The following is a 23,003-nucleotide window of genomic DNA, read 5'->3' on the forward strand; positions in this document are numbered from 1 at the left end:
TCTCACTAACAATTGTTAATTTCCATTGTAAATAAATGATTTCTGGTCGCCGGCGTTCTCTTGTTGAAGGGTTTAAATAATTGAAATTCTTGTTATTTGTCAACTGCAGCCTGCAGAAAACATTACCTATTTTTGAGTAATAAGTATAATGTAATTTTATTGCTATCATTTAAATTTAAATAGGAAACTGCTTCTGCATCAATACTGTTTTTTAAAGGGTGATATACACAAGTAAATATAGAAAATAAAATTATCTATTAAAACCATCGCAGCAAATATTTATCTTTTCAACAGTTTAGCTCTTAAATGCAGTTAAATTTCCTAACCACACGTCATTTTTTCCTCTAAGCAACTATTTAAAACTGTTTAGTTATTGAGGACTATGTCTGGTTATTGAGGTTATGTTATTGAGGACTTTTATTAAGAAAATCACTTTTTTGCAACTTCAAAAAGTATTATACACATTAGCATTATTCCAGACATATTATTGTGTTTTGTTTAATATTCCGGTAAAACAAACAAAAATATTTAATAACCACTGTAATACCCATTTAGAAAACAATCTTTCTTCATCGTTCCTGTAAAGGATAATGTTGTTTACATTAACGATTTTCAGGTTATAACTCGTTAAAATGGAAATAACTTCTATCAGAAACACAACTTTTGCAAATAATACTTTGGTAATGTTTGATTTAATGAGCTAAGTTTGACAAAACAGAAAGCTCAAAAGTCCATTAATAAACAGATGGAGGGGTGGGGGGGTAAAACAGTAGGCTGCTTAATGAAAAAAAATTAGCTAATATTAAAAACGAAATAGAATTTTTTCAAATGTGATGCATATCTTGACAGAGATCTTGACATATTACTACATATTTGTTTGAAAACTGTAATTTTAAATAGTACTTTTTTCCAAATACCTATTTCAAAACTCTGTCGGCCAATAAACGTAGTTTATACTAATTAAGGTTTATACTAACCTTTAAGAAGAGTTATTAAATTTTAGTTATATATAAAAGAAGAAAAAAGTTGAATAATCTTACTTAAAATTAAATAATGCGGAGTTTAATGATTAATTGTATTAAAAATTGTATATACTGATAAACTTCCTCCTCGAATACTGATAAAAACACTATTTCCATAATATGTTGACAGGCAAAAAACTACTAAATTTTATATATAGCATTATTTCTATTCTCTTTCACTCTCTCACTCTCTCTCTCTCTCTCTCTATCTCTCTCTCTCTCTCTGCTGTTATCTAAATAACTATTCATCCATCTAGTGGTAAAACACATTTTTTTTTGGTTACTAACTGAGACTTTTCTTTTCTTAAAAGTTCAATGTTTAGAGTTTTTAGAGGCTTAATTTTTTTATTTTATGAGGTTAAGTTGGTTGCTAGATGAGCTGAATCGACAAATCTAATATCTACTTACTTATAAAAATGTTCTTTCCAGATTCTTAAAAAAGGTGTTATTATATTCATTTTTATTAAATTCATCTCAATAAAATATAAGGAACGGGTATCCTACAGTATTTCCTACCAATACAATAAAAAGTGAGAGAAATGTAAAAAAATATTATGAATTAAATTTTAAGATATTTATAACTATAAAAACCATAAATATATGTACCCCAATATTATTGTTTTATGGGATATTTGCAATCAATAATTGATAACATTCATTCCGATGTTATCGATAAATATTCTTTTAATAAAACAATAATGACATCTGTTTAACATTAATTGGAAGATTAAAAAAAAAAGAAGAAAAATTGTAGTAGTCTATAATTTTAAAAAGGAATAAGACCATTCGTTTTCAGTAAATTAACAAACCAAGTGTTCCTAACTTATACTGACCCCTTTATTACACGAAAAATCACTGACAAATTCTATCCTGATTTGCTTAAAGATAATGAATTTAACATAAAATTAAATTTTTCAGTTTACCTCTAGTTTTAACCGTTGAGCAAAAAGACAACTATTGCTCTCCAAAACGAGTCGAATCGTATAAACGTGTTTACGTCGATAACTTCTCATTATTTCTCATGTAATTCGAGAAGTAAATTACTCATTCAGCCTTTGACGTGTATATATCGAATTCTCTGTGTCTACTTATTTAACATAGTAAACTGTAGACTGTAGAACTCCTGAAGATACAAACAATAAAAAAATTAAGTCAACAGCAAAAATAATTCCACAGAAAAATTTTCCTCTTATAAACTGAACGATAAGTCAATCAAAATAATTTCATCGCCTTTCTTATATTAGAATAATTTTATAATTCAATTCTAATTAATCTTTAAGTAATTTCCAAACAGTTGCGGTGCATTACATTTAACCCAAAGCAACTTCACCAAATTATTTGAATCAATATACATAGGATATTTCTGTAAAGAGCTATAAGATACTTTCTTTATTGAAAGTTAGTCACTCCTAATGATATCATATTTAGGAGGATTAAAATCTGCTGTCAACTAGAAATAAAAGAATAAATAAAGTTCCTTAAAAAAAAAATTAATTGTTTCAAAAACAGGGTAGCCTAAAATCGGAATTGTAAATAACCGTTCAGAATATACAAATAGGAAAGCTTCTTGGCTATTGATATAATTTGTTTTTGCTCACTATACGCTAAAACTATAGAAAATTATTACTTGGAAACTGTTGAGTAGAATCTTAATTAAACAACATCTTTTTTTGTTTTAATAGTGCAAATGTAAGGAGCAAAATAAAATATTTATAAATAGACAACTTAAAAGCGTACAAAAAAAAGTTAACAATGCAAGCTAAAATATTTACATTTATATGTTTAGTTCTAAAATTTTTTTATGTATTTTTTGGTAAAATAAATTATGTAACATAGTTCAAATTTTACAACCACCAATAAAAAAATATATAAAGCTTTAGAAATATGTGATTCGTGGCCTTAACTGCGTCCTTACATGAAACAGTATACAAATATTGGATAAATTACTAAAATTCATTATTAAAACAAACACCCTTTTATAGGATAATATTTGCGTTAGATTTTGTGTAAAGACAGATCAATGAGATAATTCATACACAATCAATAACAGTAATTGTCAGTAATAAAGCTTACTACAATAAAATTCGAATAATTCAACAAATTTCAACAAAGAAAAAGAAATGAATCATGATTTATTCATATAAGCCTTAATACAGCTACTCTGTTAGGACTACTAAATGGAGTTAATAAACTTCAATTTTCTGATTATTCAGAAAATTGTTTTTAATTTAAAAAATCATCAATAATTTAATAAAATTCCATATATATATATATATATATATATATATATATATATATATGTATTGTAATTTTTATGAAATCTGTCCATGGATTTCATAAAAACTAATATTCCCATGCAAGAAATCATAAAACATTTGAGATAATTTTAAACAGATTATAAAATGTATCGCGAGATAAATAATCAGTAACAAATAAGGACAGTGATAAACGTACAGAACAATTATTGCTTTTTAGTTTTAGTTATTGAAATAAAATCTTCATTTATGCCATTTTAACAAGGCCTTTAAATTTACCCTTAATACAATTTTCACTTTTATATTACATACTATTAAGCTTCTAAATATTTACAAGTAAACGTGTATATAGTTTTATAAATCAAACTCACTTATAACGGTGGAAGTTATAAAAGAATGTAAAAGTTATGAAAGTCAATGTAGTAAGAGGAATAAAAATTTAAGTTGTATATCACAAAAAGTGAAGACAATAAATCATATGAAGTTTGATGATGATTATTATGATGATAATGATGATGTTATGAGTACACACTGTTTTTGACAGGGAAAGAAAAATGAAAAGAAACATATAAAAAAATATGAGAAGGAGTTTTAGAGATGCGGTTAGAGGGTTGAAACATGTAACTGCCCAATAAATAATGGGTGTCGCTAGGCTGTAAATAGCCTACACTCTACGGCAACTCTGTGTCAACTGCGCTTAAACTTCTACCATTCCCATCGTTTCAATAGATTTACCTCGAGCTTCTATTTCACCTCTTCAGGACTAAACTTTATCTTTGCCTTTGAACTTAAACCGAAGCGACGCCGTAAAACTGTGAAAAACAGTGAAGTCTCATAAAACATAGTTTACTGACCACTGCCACTACTGTAAATTTCGTTCTCAGTGGAATAGGATTTGAAAAAATTTTTAACAGTAGATTTTATATAATTTTTTTTTATTTTTTAGATAGCACAACTTTTAGAAAATTTCAGTTTCGTATATTTTTATCAAGCATACTCGTACGTCCAACTCTTTTCTATACTTAAAGGAATTTTTTATTTTATAAATAAATACTTGATTCTTATTCTGAGATCTGTGATATAATAATCAGATTAACCAAGAGCTAACTGTTACGTAATCCCGTATTAAGGGTTTATACCAATAAAATAATTTAAAAGAAAACGATTTTCTAAAACCTAATCGATACGGGTCACGTAATTTTAACAACTATTTTAGCACAAAATATTTGTATGAACAATATTTATTTTTTACGTGTAAAATACACATAAAATTAAGTTAACAAGTAAATAATTGAGTATTTTTTGCAACAAACTAGTAACGAATTTGAAAATAATTATCATTTTACTTGGTAATTCATATTTATGATCTGCAACCCCTTTTATTTCTATTTCAAAGTGAATAGTAACAGAAAAAAATTACAGTTTAACAGGTATCCCTTTCATCGATGCACTCATTATTACAAACAATCAAATATTTCTGTTATATAATTTTCCTCAGAGCTGTTCATCCGTCGTTTGCTTTATTTTACTCAAAATTTGTTTATTTTCGTGCAAATTTAAATCTTTCGTTCCTTCTTATCTGGCTAACTCGGATTCAATGCATCATTCTCAACGTTTTCTGCATTTATTTCTTTTCGTTTACAAGTCCACTGTTATCAAACTGGAGTGTTATCCTTAAAAACAATCTTGATTTTACCATTACTTCTTTGCTTACCGGTCTGCATACTCGAAATATCTATTTAATTGCATTAAATTATCTTTTTATAAGATAGAAAATTATTTTTTTTTTTATTTTAAATTCTCTAGTAATTTCCTTAATTATTCCGCAACGCTCAAAATCCGTTATTATCAAATATTCCAAGGTAGTTAACAAAGAATTCTGCAATTTTTTTTTTTATAAATAATTTGTCTAAAAAAAATAATAAAAAACAAGAAATAGAAATCGATTAAATGAAAGGTGATAAAATGGCGGAACCTTAGCGGGATTAAAACCTCGATCAGTTAACTCAGTATCCAGCTTGTTGACTACTACATCCCCAACTGAACAGTTTTGTTTGCAATAAAAAATTTTAAATATATAATTACATCAATAATTCATTAAAATTGTTTACCATTTAACTTCATTTATATTACGAATCTTACTTTTTAACATTATTAAGATAAAAAAATGTTTTGTTGTTTGTTTTATCTCTATAAACAACTTAAATGATAAGTAGTGTAGGATAAATTGAGGACAAAGATCGAGTCTAAGAAACTTAAGCATATATTGCTTCTCTTCACTTAATTTTTCACTTTGATTTGTATTATAATTAAATAACTTTCACTGTAGGAAAAATACTTATATTAAAAAAATAATTTTTAGTTGGTTGTAGGAGAATATTTTTTTTTTTTAATTGTTATTTGTTATTCCTTCAAGTCATTTAATAAAATTTCTAAAAAGGAATAAAATAGGATCTGAGGGATTCCGAAAAATTTTGTAATACTAACTCTCTGAAAAAATCACACCTTGAGCAGCTTTAACTTAATGTAAAAATCACATTGTTAAAAAATTTTTCTGTTAAATCTATTAGATTTCAGTTGAAAAATTCTGTAATAATTAGAATATTACGATAAACAGCAACACTTTTAATCTGTTTTTCATTGATGTAAAATAAAAAAATTAAAAATAAATTAACTATTTTATAACTGCTCTTGATTTGATAAAAGTGGTACAGAATTGTATGTAAATCATAGTTACAATTTGATCGTTTAATTCAATCATAAAATTATACCAAAAAAAAATACCCACTGACAGAATATTAAGAAATTAACAAATAATCATTAAAAAGGAAACCATTATAAAATAAATAAATAAAAATACAATTTTACATGCTAATATTTGCTATATTTCACTCAATAAAAAAAAAACAATTATCCTTTAAGCACCTGCAGACCAACCACTCAATTATAGCCGCTGATGGAGGGGAATTTTTGAAGCGAGCAAAAAGTGTATCTGTGATAAGAGTCCTGGACATTCCGATTGAAAAGCAAAGATTTTAACACTCCACCACCGCCCTTTATCGGCTTATAATAATAATAATAATAATAATAAAACAAAAAAATTATTATTATTAAAGGAAACTGATTAAATTAATTATTTTACTGAAATCGTTAAGAAATTCCTGTTATACTTATTTTCACATAAAATAAAAATATTCTGCTCAGTTGACGTAAAAATATTATTTAATATTCCCTCGTGCATCATACGCAATGAGTGTTTAATATCTTATCGCATATAAAACATTTCAATATGGCAATATTACACACTTAATCAATCTGTTTCTCGATAATTATATATATTACTCTAAATTAAAATTATTGGCAATATTTTTTATCAAAAAACAATTTATTTTATTGGTGTATTTAGATCGCTAAAAAATTGCTGTGCTATGTTTAAAAGATAAATGAACTGTAAACGTCACGTGACTGAACATATGTGTGGCGATCGAACTAAGACATAGCAGCATATAATTAATGCCTTTGGTTCTTCAATGATGGTATTGGAATCTCTCTTGGAATTCGGGAACAATCCTATAAATTCTCTAGACATGACGCATGGCTGCGGTCTTCTTTCTTGAACGATAAACTTGCAAATTACTTGGATGTTAAAAGTCATGACTTAAAATTTTAATATCATAAAGTAATATGTAGACTTTTAATGAGTTATAAACGTAATTCTTACCAAATGAATCGTACTTTAAAATATTATGAATTAACTAAATAGTCAAGAATGGAGGTCTTGAAATTAAAGAACGAAGTTTGATGAATAAAATAAATTAAAAATAAATTTATAAAAAATTTTAGTCCGAAATTAACATTCCTCAAACCAGATTTTTGCCGTTGGGGAGGTATAAATTTTCACAAGCTTTGAATTGCAAACAATTAGTTTACTTTCGCAGCAAAATTACATTGTTATTTTCTGTTTTTAAAAGTTCAATTCAAAATATAGTAATCCATCAACAGATTATGGAAACATGTTAAAATAATATTTTTTTCCATTTATACCAATTAACAGACAGGATTACAGAAAAATTGAAGAACTAACAGAATAACCGATATATTCTGAATTATGAACATTATATCTGGAAAAGGCGGAAAACTTATCATTTAAAAATTGAAGAAAAAAATGACGTATAATATGTTTTTGAAAATTACCGACAAAATCTTCTTTTACTTAAGTAATTGGTCGCTTAACTTATTCGTATTTCATTTCACTGTACATTCCTTTCCATTTATGTTAATATTTTAAACTAAACGTAACTACTTCTAATTATATCGTCTGTTATTTGTTTTATAAAACCAGTGTTTGATTTCTTTTACAATTTTTATTGTCATCCTAACTCGTGTTTTTTTAAGAATCCGTTTTAAAACGTCTCTCCTCTCCTATTAATTCTAAGAAATTTTCATTCGATGATTCATTGGCCGATGTAATTAATACTTTTCTGTTATTTACCTTTCAAAAGCCTCTGCCTTTTTATTTTCTGATTTCTTTGGTGTCTTTTATATCGTTACTATAAAGGGTTGTACTGTACACATATTTAAAAGGATCTTTCATATTCTTAAGTCTACTCGATTTTTTGATAACCACGGAATTTTTTTTGGATAAAAGTTATCCTTGAATGTACTACCTTTTTTGTTGTCCGCATTATCTCGCCTATCCTTTGTAAATTGACTCCCAAAAAAAGAAAATTTTGTAACTTATTGTTTACTCTATTCCTCTAATTTAACACCTACTTATAAAAATACTTCCTTTCTGTTTCCCTTCATTAAGAATATTTTATAATGAAGTGAAACAGTCACTCCTTTATATTGTTTATAGTATAAATGATAGTATATAACGGTCACTTATTTATCTTAAAATTGAATTTATTTTCTAGTAATAAGATCGTTCATAATACAAATTGTTTTACTCCAAACGTATATTTTAACGGGTTTTTGTTTTCTTTTTATACGAATATACATTTTATTAGCTAATAATATACTATTAGTAAATGTATAATAAAGAATAATATCTATTGTCCTGTGTTTTAGTTACTTGGTACACCTTACCAAATCCGGTTAAGCTGTTCGTAATATATAGCATTACAGAAAAGAAACACTATCTTCTGGTGTCAAAAACATATTCATCCATCTACAACTAGTAGGATCAACCTTCTTGTTGACAATTATCATAAGGTTTTTAATAAAAAAGGTTATTATAATTAATATAGCATTCATATTAGGATTTTGTTGATTTTTAATAGTATTTTTTTTAGAGAAGCACAACGATGAGAAAATGTTAACTTCAGTGTTTGTAATTACCATATTTAGTGAGAGAACGAGAAGCCAGGATCCGTTATTAAAGTAATTTGTATTAATATGACATATATACGTATGGCTTTTTAAAGAATTTGTAAAGTTTACTAACCGACAAAACATTGTGGCAGTAGAAAAGAATCACTGAATTGATCCTACACAACTGTCCTAGAAAGTAGTAGTTTAGTTCTGTGAATTTTATGAACTTCATGTTATTTCCTTTTATACTTAACCTTAATTTTACTAATTCACTATTCAGAACGCTTATGACTGAGGCTACTATTAATTTGTTGAATATTTAGATTTTACACACTTGTATATATATATATATATATATATATATATATAAAATAACGCAAAAAAATATTTAAAAAAACTGTCAGATTATTCATTGAATAACCTTTATGCCTTTGGCTACACATTTAATATTAGGGTGTTTCGTAAATTTTAAACCTTTTGTTTAAAAGTTTTTTACTTTTACGAAAATTTTAATTACCTTTACATTAAAGTTTACATGAAGGAATATTGTTAAGTAAAGACTAGGAAGATATGGAAAGTGTACAAGATGAATATTTATAAAACAAAAAGTTTCATTAACGCTCTAGTAAACAGTATTAATTACAATAACTACGTAGAAAAGTTTTTATTCATTTTAAAGTGTTTAGTTTTCTGTAGCTTCTTAAAAAAACAGTAATTTTAATTTTAAAAGTAATTATTTGTGTTGTTCGATTAATAAATTATATATCAAGAATCGTATACATTTAAAACATTTCAGTACAATACTGTAACATATAATCATAAAAAGTACAGCTATAAAACCATATAATGCAACAGCATAAAAATTTATTTTTCAGTTTTAAAAGTAAATCATTCATTTAACAGAAAAAATTGTGAAAATAATTGTCAAGATGCATATTGAATTTACTTGCCCTAGTGAGTTTAAGTAGGGTACACAGTATGTTGTTTCTAAATATTAAGTGAATATTAGTTCGTTTTCTGTAGATTTTCTTAGTTCTCTTATTTAAATCATCTATTGAACTAATCAAATCCTAAACAAGAACTACTAATTACAGTTGCTTTCTCTAAGAGTGATTGTGATTATGTGTACCATACAGCCAGTTTCTATCGTCAGCACTGAAGGTACATTTTTTCACATTTTATTGGTCATTTGATTAGCATACTCACTTCGGTGGCCTTGCCTCGCTGATATGCAACCTAAATTCCCCTTAGTGAAGAAGATATAACCTTTTTATAGCAAATTTGGCATGGGGATTATTATTATTTAAAACGGATATGTAGTTTCTGCGATCATCTGATGACTCATGTCAAGTGTTTATTCCGTTAGAGTTATAACAATTTTTATACTCATTCATACAAGCTACACAATTGCATGTACTCACACGTAGCCTCTTTTTCTTTTTCCTGTTTAGCCTCCGGGAATTACCGTTCAGATAATACTTCAGAGGATGAATGAGGATTATATGTATGAGTGTAAATGAAGTCTAGTCTTGTACAGTCTCAGTTTGACCATTCCTGAGATGTGTGGTTAATTGAAACCCAACCACCAAAGATCACCGGTATCCACGATCTAGTATTCAAAACTCACACGTAGCGTATAATATGGATAATGTATGCCAGTTATATCCATATATACTTTATTTATTATATAAAATTCCACTTATATACTCAACAAATAAGTACGATTTAATCAACCTACACTCATTTTTATACAAACTAATAATAACTGCGACATTTAGCAGATAATTCGTTAAGACAATTCATTATTATTATTTCATAATAATTGCCGTTTAAAATTTTTCAATTAAGGAAGATGTAACTAAAAAAAAAAATTAAGTTCACTAAAACTTTTTTTTCAATTTAATATGCAAGTAAAGACACTAAGTGTACTCCACTTACAAAAAAAATTATTTAAAATTCTCAATTCTAATACAAGAAAAACATTAAATAAACTTTATACTAGTTACATTAACATTACAATTTTGGTACATATATTTTAATATTTATATTCACATTTATATAATTTGTTATAGGTTTCGTATATTTGCTGATACTTTGTACTTCATACTAATATTGCCAATTTTTTTCGGTTTTCCATAAAATTTTTAAGAGAGACAAAGAAAATATTTTATTACATATAAAAACGAAAAAGTATTTTTAAAGAAACTTTGAAGGCGGATTCTATTGCTGGCTAGACTGTTACACGTATTTTATGGTAATCGTTTAGTGCTTAAGATCGCTAGTGTACGTGCTCTGCATAGAAATCCTGTATTTGGTGTGCTGTTCGTCTTTTACTAGTGCGTGCCATATGGATGATTTTCCTTGTGTAATCACAAACAATAAGAACAGTGTGTTTCGTGTGTCTCTGTGTGAAATATTTTCTAAGGTATGATTCCCTTTTCTAAGGCGTAGTGGCTTGAACACCGTACTGCTGCTTTCTATACGGTCGGTCACTTTTGAGGTTAGTTCAATTCCCGTGTAGAGGGTGGTGGACATCTTTATTCCGCCATTTTCTGTACAAATATTAGCCTCTTTTGCGGTTAGCTTTAGCGAAAAGTTTGCCCGCGCTGGAACTTATCCCAACTCAATTTTGATTGGAGAATCCAATCTACTTTCGTCGGAATCTCCAACCCAATTCTGATTGTCTTCACGGCCATTCCTTCTTGACCAATAAATATAAATAGGTTAGTTCAATTTTTAATTTTCCAACATAGAGGAGGGATTCAGACGTAGTCGATAAACAACAAGGACACTCGTGGCTTCCCCCTTAGGCCGTCGCACAAATCTTGCAGTCACCAACCCGCCCGTAGGTCACGTTCCGCTTGGAGAAAGATGCAGCAAGAGAAAGCGTAACGACGAAGAATTGAGTAGTAAGCTGGTAAGCTTGGTCATCAAACTTAAAGAGGTAGCAAGCAGCTTACAATGCCACGTAGATAAGCATACAAAACCTGAAATAAAGCACGCCGAGGCAGAGCTGTCCATTATAACTAAAATTGTTAGTAAATAGTTGGAAGCAATGATTTCCAGAAAATCGGGCAGTGCCACCAAGAAGGATTCTGAGTTGCAAATGGATGATTTCGCTTAGAATGAAGCTATCATCCTTAAGCGTACGTGACCTCCAAATGGATATGACCATGGAGGTTATCAAGGAGTGTCTGGAAAACGCATTGAGAGAGAACCCTAAGGTCCTTCAACTATTGACACTCAGAACGACTGACGCTCAGGATGCTTCAGGAAATGTTTTCAAAACTAGAGTTGGCTCTAATTAGTAAGGGTCAGGTGTACACCTATATTGCATCAGCCTGCTATTACTGACGGCAATTTTAATACATGGGCCACAGCATGGGGCACCATCAGAACAGATTCCAAGGGCAGGATGCTTCTGGATATCTTTTCAAAACTAGAGTTGGCTCTAATTAACAAGGGTCAGGTCTACACCTTCCGTAGGGGACTGACGAGATCTGTGGTCGACCTGATATTTGCTAGCATCAATCTGATTGGAAAGATGCACGGTTGGGCAGTATTGGAGGGCTACACAGCTAGTGGTTATCAGGCAGTACTCACGTGGTTTGAAGATAGGATTTGTACATATTCCGGAAGTGGTAGTCTACCAGGCTGAAATACCAAAACGTTCGACGAACTGGCCTTCCTTAGTTTTCTTGATCTAGCCGATGTCAACGCTGGGAACTCGGCTGAGGAGGGGGTAGATCGGCTCGTAACATGCCTTACCAAGTCTTGTAACGAGGAGCTACAGCGGCGCCATTCTGGTCAAAATCACCCACAGGTGTATTAGTGGAATGAAAATTTTCGATTTAAGAGATTAGAGTGTCACAAGATACGGCGAATGATGCTACGGTGTACATCGGACCTAGCCTAGTCCGATACAAGACAAGACCAGCACAGAACAAGGAGATGTACAACGAGGACCAGCACAGAACACAAGACTCTAATCACGGCAAGCAAAAGGTGTGGCTGGCAACAACTCATTGAGGAGATAAACAGCAGAGATCCGTGGGGAAGGCCATGTCTACTGGTTGTGAAAATGGCTGCAAAAAGCAACGTTCCCCCCAGTAGAGTTGAAAGAAGTGACCCGCATAGTCGACGCGCTCTTCCCGGAGGGTGCAGAGATCATCTCCATTCAAAGTGCCAGTGTGGAGACCCTGTCTCTCTACAAAAGAGGACCTTGGGAGGCCGCTAGCTAGGAATCCCTATGATAGGGCCCTGGAACTGAATAGCCTCCCTAATGAGGCCCTCAAAGTAGAAATTGGTGTAAACAACGATGTATTCCTTGATATGTTTAACCGGTGTCTCGAGGAAAGCACCTTCCCATCGCTCTGGAAGAGGAGCGACTCACCTCCCTTTCCAAACCAAGGAAGAATGTTGAGAACCCCTGCTCCTACAGACCGTTATGACTGGAATGACCTGAGTAAAGGACGCTGGACTCATCAACTAATTAGCACTATTGCAAAATGGACATCTAGGAGTCATGACGACATGAAGTACCCCTTGAGCCTGTTCTTATCTGAGCATGGCGGTTTCAGGACTTACTTATTCAGATTTGGACTGGATCATTTAAACCTTTGCCCCAGTTACAAAAGCAACGAGGAAACAGCGTACCATTTGTTTTTCGAGTGCCGGAGATTTATCTCAGAGAGGAATGCATTGGTGGCCAAGCTGAGAATAAAAAAATTGTTCCTGCCTGAAGATCTCGAAAAGATAATGGTCACTTCGGTCGACAGCTGGCAAGCAGCATTGGACTGGGAAGGTCGAAACTACGAGCCCAAGAAGACGCTAGGAAAGGAAGAGCGACGTTGATGCCTTGGTGCTAAGGTCCGGGAATATCCTGCCTGCGGAGCTTCTGGAGTGTCCCGGGTCACTAGGATCGTCCCGAAATTATAAAGTAGCTTTCATTCCCGGTGATAACATCTCCAATGATGGCAACCGTAGGTTGCTGGGTGATGATTTAGTCGGTATGCACAGGCGCGCGCGCGCACACACACACAAACATACATATACACACGTACTAAGTAAAACCAAGCGGAGTCTGTCGTGAGTCCGACATGCTGTATTGGAGTGTCCATAATAGGATTCCCTACCTCAAAAAAAGCAAGATTAAACGGATTTGCTTTAGAAAGAGTGGGTTATTTGAGTTGGCTAAAATTGTGTTTTCTTGTAAGTTCTAAAATAATATTAAAAATAAATAATATCTTTTTAAATATGATTTTTGACTCACAGTTCACAGTTAAATGTATTTTCTTAATTAAACTTGATTAAAAAACGTAAGTTACTAAAATATTTTTCAAAAGCAGCATTTCTCCATGTGGGGGGTTGCAACCCACACAGAGGTCAGGGTGATATGAAAGGGGGCATAAAATTAGCCAAAGACCTTACACGTAAACAGTAATGAAATCATTTTACGGGTAAAAGTAAATTACTACAAACATTTTAGTTATGTTTATGAGTACGCATGTAAAGAAAATAAATTGAGATGGTTGCGTTTGTTTTTCATTTAAAAGTTTCTCCATACGTGGATCTATGTTAGAAAAACACACAAAAGAAAACTGTTTCAAGTGACAAAAGACTATTCCTATATTTTATATTAGCACAAACATAGACGAAAAGCTCATTACCCAGAAAGATGTGGCAAAGAGATTAATATTTTCAATGCTTCTGTGACTAAAATTCCATATTTACTTCGACGAGCAAGCCAAAAAGTATATAAATTTTCAGATGTGAAATGTTGTAGTAATCGGCAGAACTTTTGATAAGCTGGCCGTGAATTTCAACTGGTATCCTAGTAGCTGCAATAACGTTTCATCTAAATGAATTCAGTATCCATTTCTTCGAGAAATCAATTTTATCGCTCCTGAAAAACGTCGCCAACTAAATTTTTAGCTCACGCAAGTGTATCTTCATGCTATCAAAACTGTGGTGAATAAGAGTGTCTTATTTACACAAATTTTTCTTAATGTAATCGGAAGTGAGTGGAAACAATTCAAATTTTTGCTTTGGAGGCGAATAATCGTGATATTAATTTAACTAAACATAACTTCTTAATGAAAGCGTGAACTTTGTCGGTTATTAATAAAATATTAATTCTCATTCAATTCGTTTAAATGCCAGAATACATCAGCTAAGTAAGCCAAGAGCAACAATACTCATTATTCAGAAAAAACATTGAGAATAGCGTTTGTTTATCCTGGAAAAATATTAATTCATTTCGTGATTCCAACAACCAGATTAACACTTGCCTTCGCGATAACCATCAGATTCTGTATGGAAACGAAGAAATTTTTCCTTCAAACAACCTACTCATGTTGCGAACAATTTATTCATTCGGTAATGGTCGACTTTTAATAAAATTAACCTTTCTTACATCTTTCGTTTAAGATTTTCCGGTACATTGTTTTGTGGCAAGAACATGTCTGTGAAGAAGTCATTGCATCCATTTCCCCGTTGGTATAAGATGATCTTTTAAATTTTTCACAAATCCACTGTTCCTTTTTTTGCCTTTCCACCATCACTACATTTTGTTAAATTTCTGTTGTAGTTTTTAGTAGCTTCATAAAAAAATCAAGAATACATTGTCCTGTTTACGATCAGGCATTAATTTGCAAAACAACATATTTTCTTTGAATGATTTACTATTATGGCATTCATATGTCACAAAAGATGAATTGAGAAATGTTTGGCACATCTGTTGAACCATCAAATTTAAAACTAAAAAATTCACTTTAACTCACTTGTTGAATTATCTAATCGCGAACATCAGCAACCATTTCATCGTTTTACCTTGATACTGTGTCGTTAGAAAGCGGATATTTTATCAATTTTTTGCTTCTTCCACGCCTATTAAAACATTGATCATATCAATTGCAACAGACAATATGAGGATTTCGCCTATTTTATGGGTTTGAACATCTTAGCATCTCTTAATGCTATGAGATAAGAAGCTTCGCGTGTACTTTTATTAGTGTAGCTTGATTTACAAATAGAAGCTTGTTTATTTCTCTAAGTATGTAACTTTCTTTCAAAAAATTCCAAGGTTTGCGTCTATGATCTGGATGATTTGTTTCTAAGTGTTAAAAAAACTTTTATTGTTTCATGTTTAAATCAGAGAAGACTTAAAAGCAAACAAGACATTGTAGCTTTCCATCCAATGAGGTAAAACCGTAATTTAAATAACTGTCATTGTACAATCTTTTCCTTTTACTATTTCATTCACTGGATGTAAATGGTTCATTTTGTTTTCTTACAAATTTATCTGTTTGCATAACAGTGTAATGGAAAAAATTCGTTTGACCGCACATTAAAAAAACTGAAACTTGAACTATTGTTATTTTCATTGAAGCTATGCTTTTAATGAATTTCATTTTTCAATGAAGCTACGTTTTTTTATACGGTACCAAACGCACGCTTATCATTCGAAACTAAACTGATGTTCTGCAACCCTTACGCCTCATTTACACTACTAAGAAACGTATAATTTACATGTTTAGACATCACTTTCTTACGCGAATATTATGCAAGCAGACCAGATTACAAGGAGCACATACATATCAAGTTGGAAACTGTAAATTGCTCGTGTATAAACTTCATGCATGGAAGTTCATACCCGTCGCTATCAACGTAGCTTAATAGGCTTAACTAGGTTTCATTGGGTTTTGATTGGGGGGGGGGGTCGTGAAATATTCATTTTATATTCTTTATTTACTTTTTTGACATCGTGGAGCTGAAAAGGATGAGAATCACTGTTCTAAAGGTGTCGATTACTAAATCCAATTAAAGAAAAGAAAACAATTTTTTTATATTAACAAGTGACTAATTTTTCACCAATAACTAACTGCTTATTTTTGATTTTTTAAGTTTTGTCAAATTCGAACACTTCACTTATCCTTTGCCAAACCTATAAGTACTTTTATCTGAAAATTCTGTGGTTTCATTTAGTTACACTTGAAATATAAACTATTACTACGGCATAACCGTAAAGCTAGCAGAAAAGAAATTCCAATCTGTCATTTAAATACTCCTACTAATTATTTATTAAATTTTTGTTCTTCTGAGTAATGAAATGTTCTCCAATCCCCTAAATCTTTCTTATCAAGCAGTATAGAATAATAAGCCCATTCGTGACATACCTTCTTTCTTTAGATAATTAATATATAAAATAAATAAATTTAGCCATTCAGTCGTGTCCCACCCTTGGTGATTCCAGTTTCTTGGATTCTTCCTGGAACGTTTCTACAGCTGGTTTGCCATTGCCTTCCCAATGTAATTAATTGAAACCCTCCTCCAAAGAAAAACAGCATCCACAATTCAGTATTCAAATCCATACAAAAGTAATCGCCTTTAGAAGGACTCGAACCTTAGAACTCTCAACTTAAAAATCAGCCGATATTGCGATGACCAGTTTAACACCACTATCGTGGATACCAGTGTTCTTTGGTGGTTGGGTTCAATTAACCACACACCTCAGAAACGGTCGACCTGAGATTGTACAAGACTACACGTCATTTACATTCATACATATCATCCTCATTCATCCTCTTAAGTAATACTTTGTGGTGGTTCCGAGGCTAAACAGAAAAAAAAGTGTCAAGTGACATTTAACCCGTCACTCACATGACGGGTTAAATATACGAGTATGTATATTATATTTTATAATTTTACATATGTATAGGTAAATAGTTGTGTTTTACTACAATCTGATTTTCGTAAGCGTAAACTACATTTATTTCATAATTAAATTTTGAGCGTATTAAATTAACTGAAAAATAGATCGTTGTTTGGAATAAAATGTGCAATTATGACTTTTATAGTTAGTTAACTGAATAAATAAAACGTGCATTAAGAATTGTTGAAATTTACTATTAAAAAAAAAATTTACTTAGAAAAAAAAAAAACAAAAGTTAAAAATAAACGTATTTTCACCAATATATTATTATTTTTAAACTCTGTTTAAAAATAAACTATGACAACATTTTAAAGAATCTAATTTTAAATTTATATCTAATCTTAAATCCATATAAGGAAGGGAAATGATTGGTTATTTTTGTTTTGTTAATAATAATTTTAAATTTACAATTATCCTAATTACGGCAATATTGAATACTTAATTTTTTAAATTATGTAAATTTAAAATGTTAAGCTAACTACCTGGCTTGAAGCTAACATAATTCACTAACTGTAATGTAAATATGATATCATTGAATAATAGTATATTGCTTTCTAGCATTGCTTTACGTAAATTACATAACAATATGTATTAAAATTGTGTTCACAACCCAGACAAACGGCCATGAGCGCACACACACCCAAAATATTTATGCATCACAATAAATTTAAGCTATATTAGGAGATATTATTATTAATCTTAATTATAACGAAAGGTAAATGGAATACCAAACTAATGTCATACAATTGTAGTTGTAGAAATTCAAAAAACATCACATTACGTGGTTTAAATTATACATATATATATATATATATATATATATTGTCAATTCTTTATATACTAGTATATGTACATATTTGTTTGAAATTTAACTGGTGAGTAAATGAGTTTTTCTAATAAAACTCATAATATAATATTATAGCTTCAAATTAATAATTTTTGTGCAAAAATCAAGCAAGCGAGATATTATGATTTTACTTTTGTTAGTTAATTAACTAATATATAATAATATAGCCAAATCTTTTTAATTAAGGAAACTCCAAAACAGTACATAAATGATAACCTGGATTGATAATAACTTACTAATAAAAGGTATAAACTGTCGGGTATTGTTGATAGAATCAAGACATTTATAAATAAACTAAAACTATTTCTGTCTACAATTTTTTTTTTTTGTCTTCAGTCATTTGACTGGTTTGATGCAGCTCTCCAAGAATCCCTATCTAGTGCTAGTCGTTTCATTTCAGTATACCCTCTACATCCTACATCCCTAACAATTTTTTTTACATATTCCAAACGAGGCCTGCCTACACAATTTTTTCCTTCCAATATTAAAGCGACTATTCCAGGGTGCCTTAGTATGTGGCCTATCTATCGACTTTACCCTTCGTATTATATATTGGTGTACCATCTTTGTTTAACACATCATCTAACAGTAGAAGTTATTATTTAAATCACGATAATCTTACTAATAGATATTCATTGGAGTTTTGCGTTATATCAGCTACATAAAAGTGTGCAAATGGTACATGAACAGTACAAGTTGTTTTTGTTACTACATATGGGCAGTTGGTTTTTGATTTTGATAAGTGCTAGTTCTCCAGTTTATCTCAAAGTTTAAAACTCATGATTTAGTAAGATCATTAATTATTTCAGTAACGTTACTCCTAAGTTAAAAATCTATTTTTAGTTGTAACTTAGGTGAAATAACTTATTTACCAGCTGTATATCTACTGTTTTGATCGCTACTGTAACTTTTTATGTTGAGCTCATACACGAAATCATTCCTGAAGTTTGTAGAAATTATTAAAATAATTAATTAAACTCCGTTCAATCAAAATAAACATTTTGACAGCAAGTCACAATCAAAAAAGACATCTTTATGTTTATTTAATCCAAAAGAATAGAAGAGTATTATACCGCTCTGATAATCATACTTGGTCCAGCAGGAAATAACTTGAACGTTATTAATTTACATAATTGTAATAATGAGGTGACTTTTCACCTCATTTGTGACTTTTCAACGACATTATTGGACAATAATGTTAGATAAGCATAAAAAATATTAGACTGTGAAACGACGCAAATTAAACACAATAATGTGGATTATGTTCCTACCCCACCCTACATAATATATGTTTTATGAAGATGATTAGTCAATGGAAAACTCACACAACTTAAAACAAAATACCTGAAGGCCCTTCATACTTATTTTGTGCTATAAATATTCCTTACCGTACTTAGATTTTATATTATTATATAGATTAATAAATAAACAATTATGCACTGTTGAAAGAAAAGAAATTTTAAATTGATGTTAAGGATAAGCAGAAAACAACCATCTGTATAGAATGGGATTAGATTTCTACTGTTATCGAGATTTTGTAATATTATGTAAACACAATTTTATTTAAAAATTGGATTGAGAAATAGAAAACAAACACAAATAATTTAAAAATATAATGAATTCAATAAGATAGAATAAATTAATAAACAGACATCTCATTTAATTTTAAATGAAGAGAAATCATTATATTTCTTCAAAATCGTACAAAGGGATTCGTCATTTTGAAATTTCCTTATGAATAAAAATGGAACTTTTTCTTTTATAAAATAATAAAATTTTTCTTGTCTAACTACTCGTATTTTTGTGTAATAAATATTCAGTATAAAATTTAATATTTTATTTTTTCTTCGAATACATAAATACTTTAATTAAACGATTTAAATAAATAATTTGAAATACTATACTTAAATGAAGTCTCATTTATTCATAAATCTGTCTTTTTAGGTGGTCAAATTGTAAATCTAAGTATACTATATAAAATCACTGAAAAATTGCTTTTGAATAATCATATGGAGGTTAATAAGATATTTTTCGGTTACTATTTTACTTTATACCTTTTCTAAACTATTCTTGATATTCTCTGAATTGTTTAAATACAATTGGTTCGATTCGATATTGAAGTGCTTTTAAGAGGATTTTCTACGTCCCAGGTAAGAGGGAAATCCCTCTTTAGTTTTTTACATCTGTTTTATTTCTTTTTTAAAGGGGATGTATTAGCGAATATTTCTATTATTGTGGAATATATTTTTGGTTTTCCATGTCTTTTCAATAATGAACTTCAGTTTTTCTCTCATTTAATTTATTGATTCTTTTCATAATTCTGCTACGATAAGTAATCAACTGATGTCTTAATGCTTTTTTTAATTTCTGGATAATTTCGTCTTTTTTATTTCAATTGGTGGTTAGGAGTTTTCGATTTGAGATGTTGGATTTTGGAATTCGAATCTCTCCTCGGGTTTTAAAGAATTTAATAATTTATTTTAAGTGTCCTGAATAATTTTGACATTTTTGTTGTTGTTAAGGCCTAATGTTCCATTATTACCCTTGAAGCAAAAGCTGAGTGGTTAGCAGAGTATCTTTAACTGTTTCTGTTAGTTTAATTTTTAGTTCCTCCCAGTTTTTGGCTTTACTAATTTGTTAGAAGTTATCTTATTTGAAGTTGGAATTAATTTCTGGGTTGTTTTTAAAATTTTAACGTTAATTTCATGTTAATGTTAATTTGATTTTATTACTTTAGTTGGGCTTTTGTTACTTATAAATTGACCTTTCATGGGATAAGTCTCACTCTTGATTGTTGTAAGGTAGTGATCGGTTTCGAAATATGCATCCTTTTTGATTAGATATTTAATATTTCTTTCAGAATTTTAAAGAAAATGACAACGTTTTTGATTTAGAATTTTCCTAAATTTGGAATAGGGATAGCGTGTTTTCTGTTGAGTTTTAAATGAAGTGGACACTCATTTCAGGTAAAGGTTTTATATAATTCGATTAGTCTTATCCAGTTTTTGTTTGTTCTTATATGAACTAAGAAGTTTTCTAGAACTTTAGGAAATGAATTTCGTTTCCAGTTTGTGAGTAAAAGTCTCCTAGTAAAATTTTGATGTATCTTTTGGTACTTTATGGATATAATTTTCTAAATGTATTCAAAATTCTTTTACTTTGCGTAGATTTCTTTTATTACCTTCACTAATTAGATCATGGGATTGATTAACGTGAAATTTTTATTTGCACATCTTATTGTCAGAAGGGCTAAACGGTCAGAGGGAGAATAGAAATCTTTGACCAAGTTTATTTTTTCTTGTTTTCATTATAAAAGCTGTTCGCAAAGTTGGCATAGTTTTCATTATTCTACTTCAAGTTATTTGAAAATTCTATATTTTTGTGAGTCTATTATGTCTATGAATCTTCTTCATTGAAGTTCCAGTATTGAGATTTTTTATCCGTCTAAAATTTCGATTAGTTCTTTAAGTTTTCCAATTTTAATAGGAAGGTGATGTTTAATGTTCCAAATAGATATTTGTGTTTTTATCTTGATTTTTATAGCGGATTTCCAAAAGACTCCACTTCCTGTTTGGATGTTTGATTGGGCTCTCTAAAACCAGATGACCCAGTTGCATGGCTTGCTATTGCGGTGGATTTTTTTCCGATTACCATTTGTGTATGTTTTCTGAAAGTTTCCGTTATCCCTGTTTGCGCTTAAAATTCTTTATGGGGGAAAGAAGAATTTTTCCAGTGTTAAAACTACAGTTTTGAACAGTAGAGTTTCTCTGTCTTTAGTTCGGCGAAGGATTATAAAAATCTCTCAACCTATCCAGGGCCACCAGATGGAAAAGCTCAATTTTATATTCAGACGAAATTAATCTTTTCTATTTCCCCAAAAAATTGTTTCACAGGAATACTAGCTCAAGAGAATAACCCCTTATTAAAAGAAAATTATCAATATATATATATTTTTTTTTAGAAATAAAATAGACCCGTTATTTGGTTATTTTAGTTTTTTTTAATACAAAACACCATTGTTTCCTTCATAAGTTTTAATTCTTAAATATTTTCTTCCTAACTCCTACGTTTATCATTCTCAAAAATCATAAATATCTTTTTACACAGTTTTTTGGTTATCGATTCTGCAGGAGTGAAACAGAAGACAAGGCCCATCAAAAACTATTTGTTACCTCCTCCAAACTTTCTTACTCTAGCGGTTTTGTTTTCCACTTGTATAGTTATGTCGATTGACTAGTCGATAGCCCTAGGTCTATGTATAAAAATCGAAATTTTATATTGTAAAGCAATTGTAATAATTTTCTGTAACCATGTAACCTACTTATAGGCTTTCTTAAGGGGTAAGTAGGTTTTATATTAATTTTTTCATCATTAGGAACTATTATTTTTTCACTGATAATAATCCAGAGTTGCTAAATAATATTTCATATAGTTACAATATTTAAGGATGCTAATGTTAAGAAACGAACACGCGCGCGCACAGAGAGAGAGCTAACTTGACGGCCTCCGTGGTGTGACTGGTAGCGTCTCCGCCGTTTATCTGGAGGTTCTGAGTTCAAATTCCGGTCAGGCGAGAGGCATTATGCTACAAATTTCCATTCGGGCTAAATGATTACAGCAGTCGATGCCCGCACATCCCATTTAAAAAACAAAAAAAGAAAACAACTAACTTCCGAATCCTAGTTTAAAATATTTACAAAAAAAGTGTTTACGGGAAAGTGACTGTAATTTTGAAGCCCGTTCATCATGATTACATGTTTCCAGGTATCATATGTGACTTTGGATTTTGAAGGATATTTTTGTGAGTCATAACGTATTGCAATGTGGGTTTTCTACAGAGAGGCAAACTAGGA

The 23,003-nt window shown here is 30.2% G+C and overlaps 1 protein-coding gene across 5 annotated transcripts in view; it reads right to left on the minus strand.

Moving 5' to 3' along the window:
• The window catches only part of LOC142318222 (octopamine receptor beta-2R-like), a 785,889-nt gene that overhangs the window by 680,912 nt on the left and 81,974 nt on the right, over positions 1–23,003 (minus strand). The window contains exon 2 of one of the 5 annotated variants that reach the window (XM_075354796.1): positions 1,946–2,145. The exons of the other annotated variants lie outside the window; for them this stretch is intronic. The gene's annotated coding sequence lies outside the window, so the exon portion shown is untranslated. The remainder of the gene's footprint in view (positions 1–1,945; positions 2,146–23,003) is intronic. 5 annotated transcript variants of the gene reach the window in all.

This window comes from Lycorma delicatula, chromosome 1, assembly GCF_047948215.1.
Source record: "Lycorma delicatula isolate Av1 chromosome 1, ASM4794821v1, whole genome shotgun sequence".
Classification (NCBI taxonomy): Eukaryota; Metazoa; Arthropoda; class Insecta; order Hemiptera; family Fulgoridae; genus Lycorma; species Lycorma delicatula.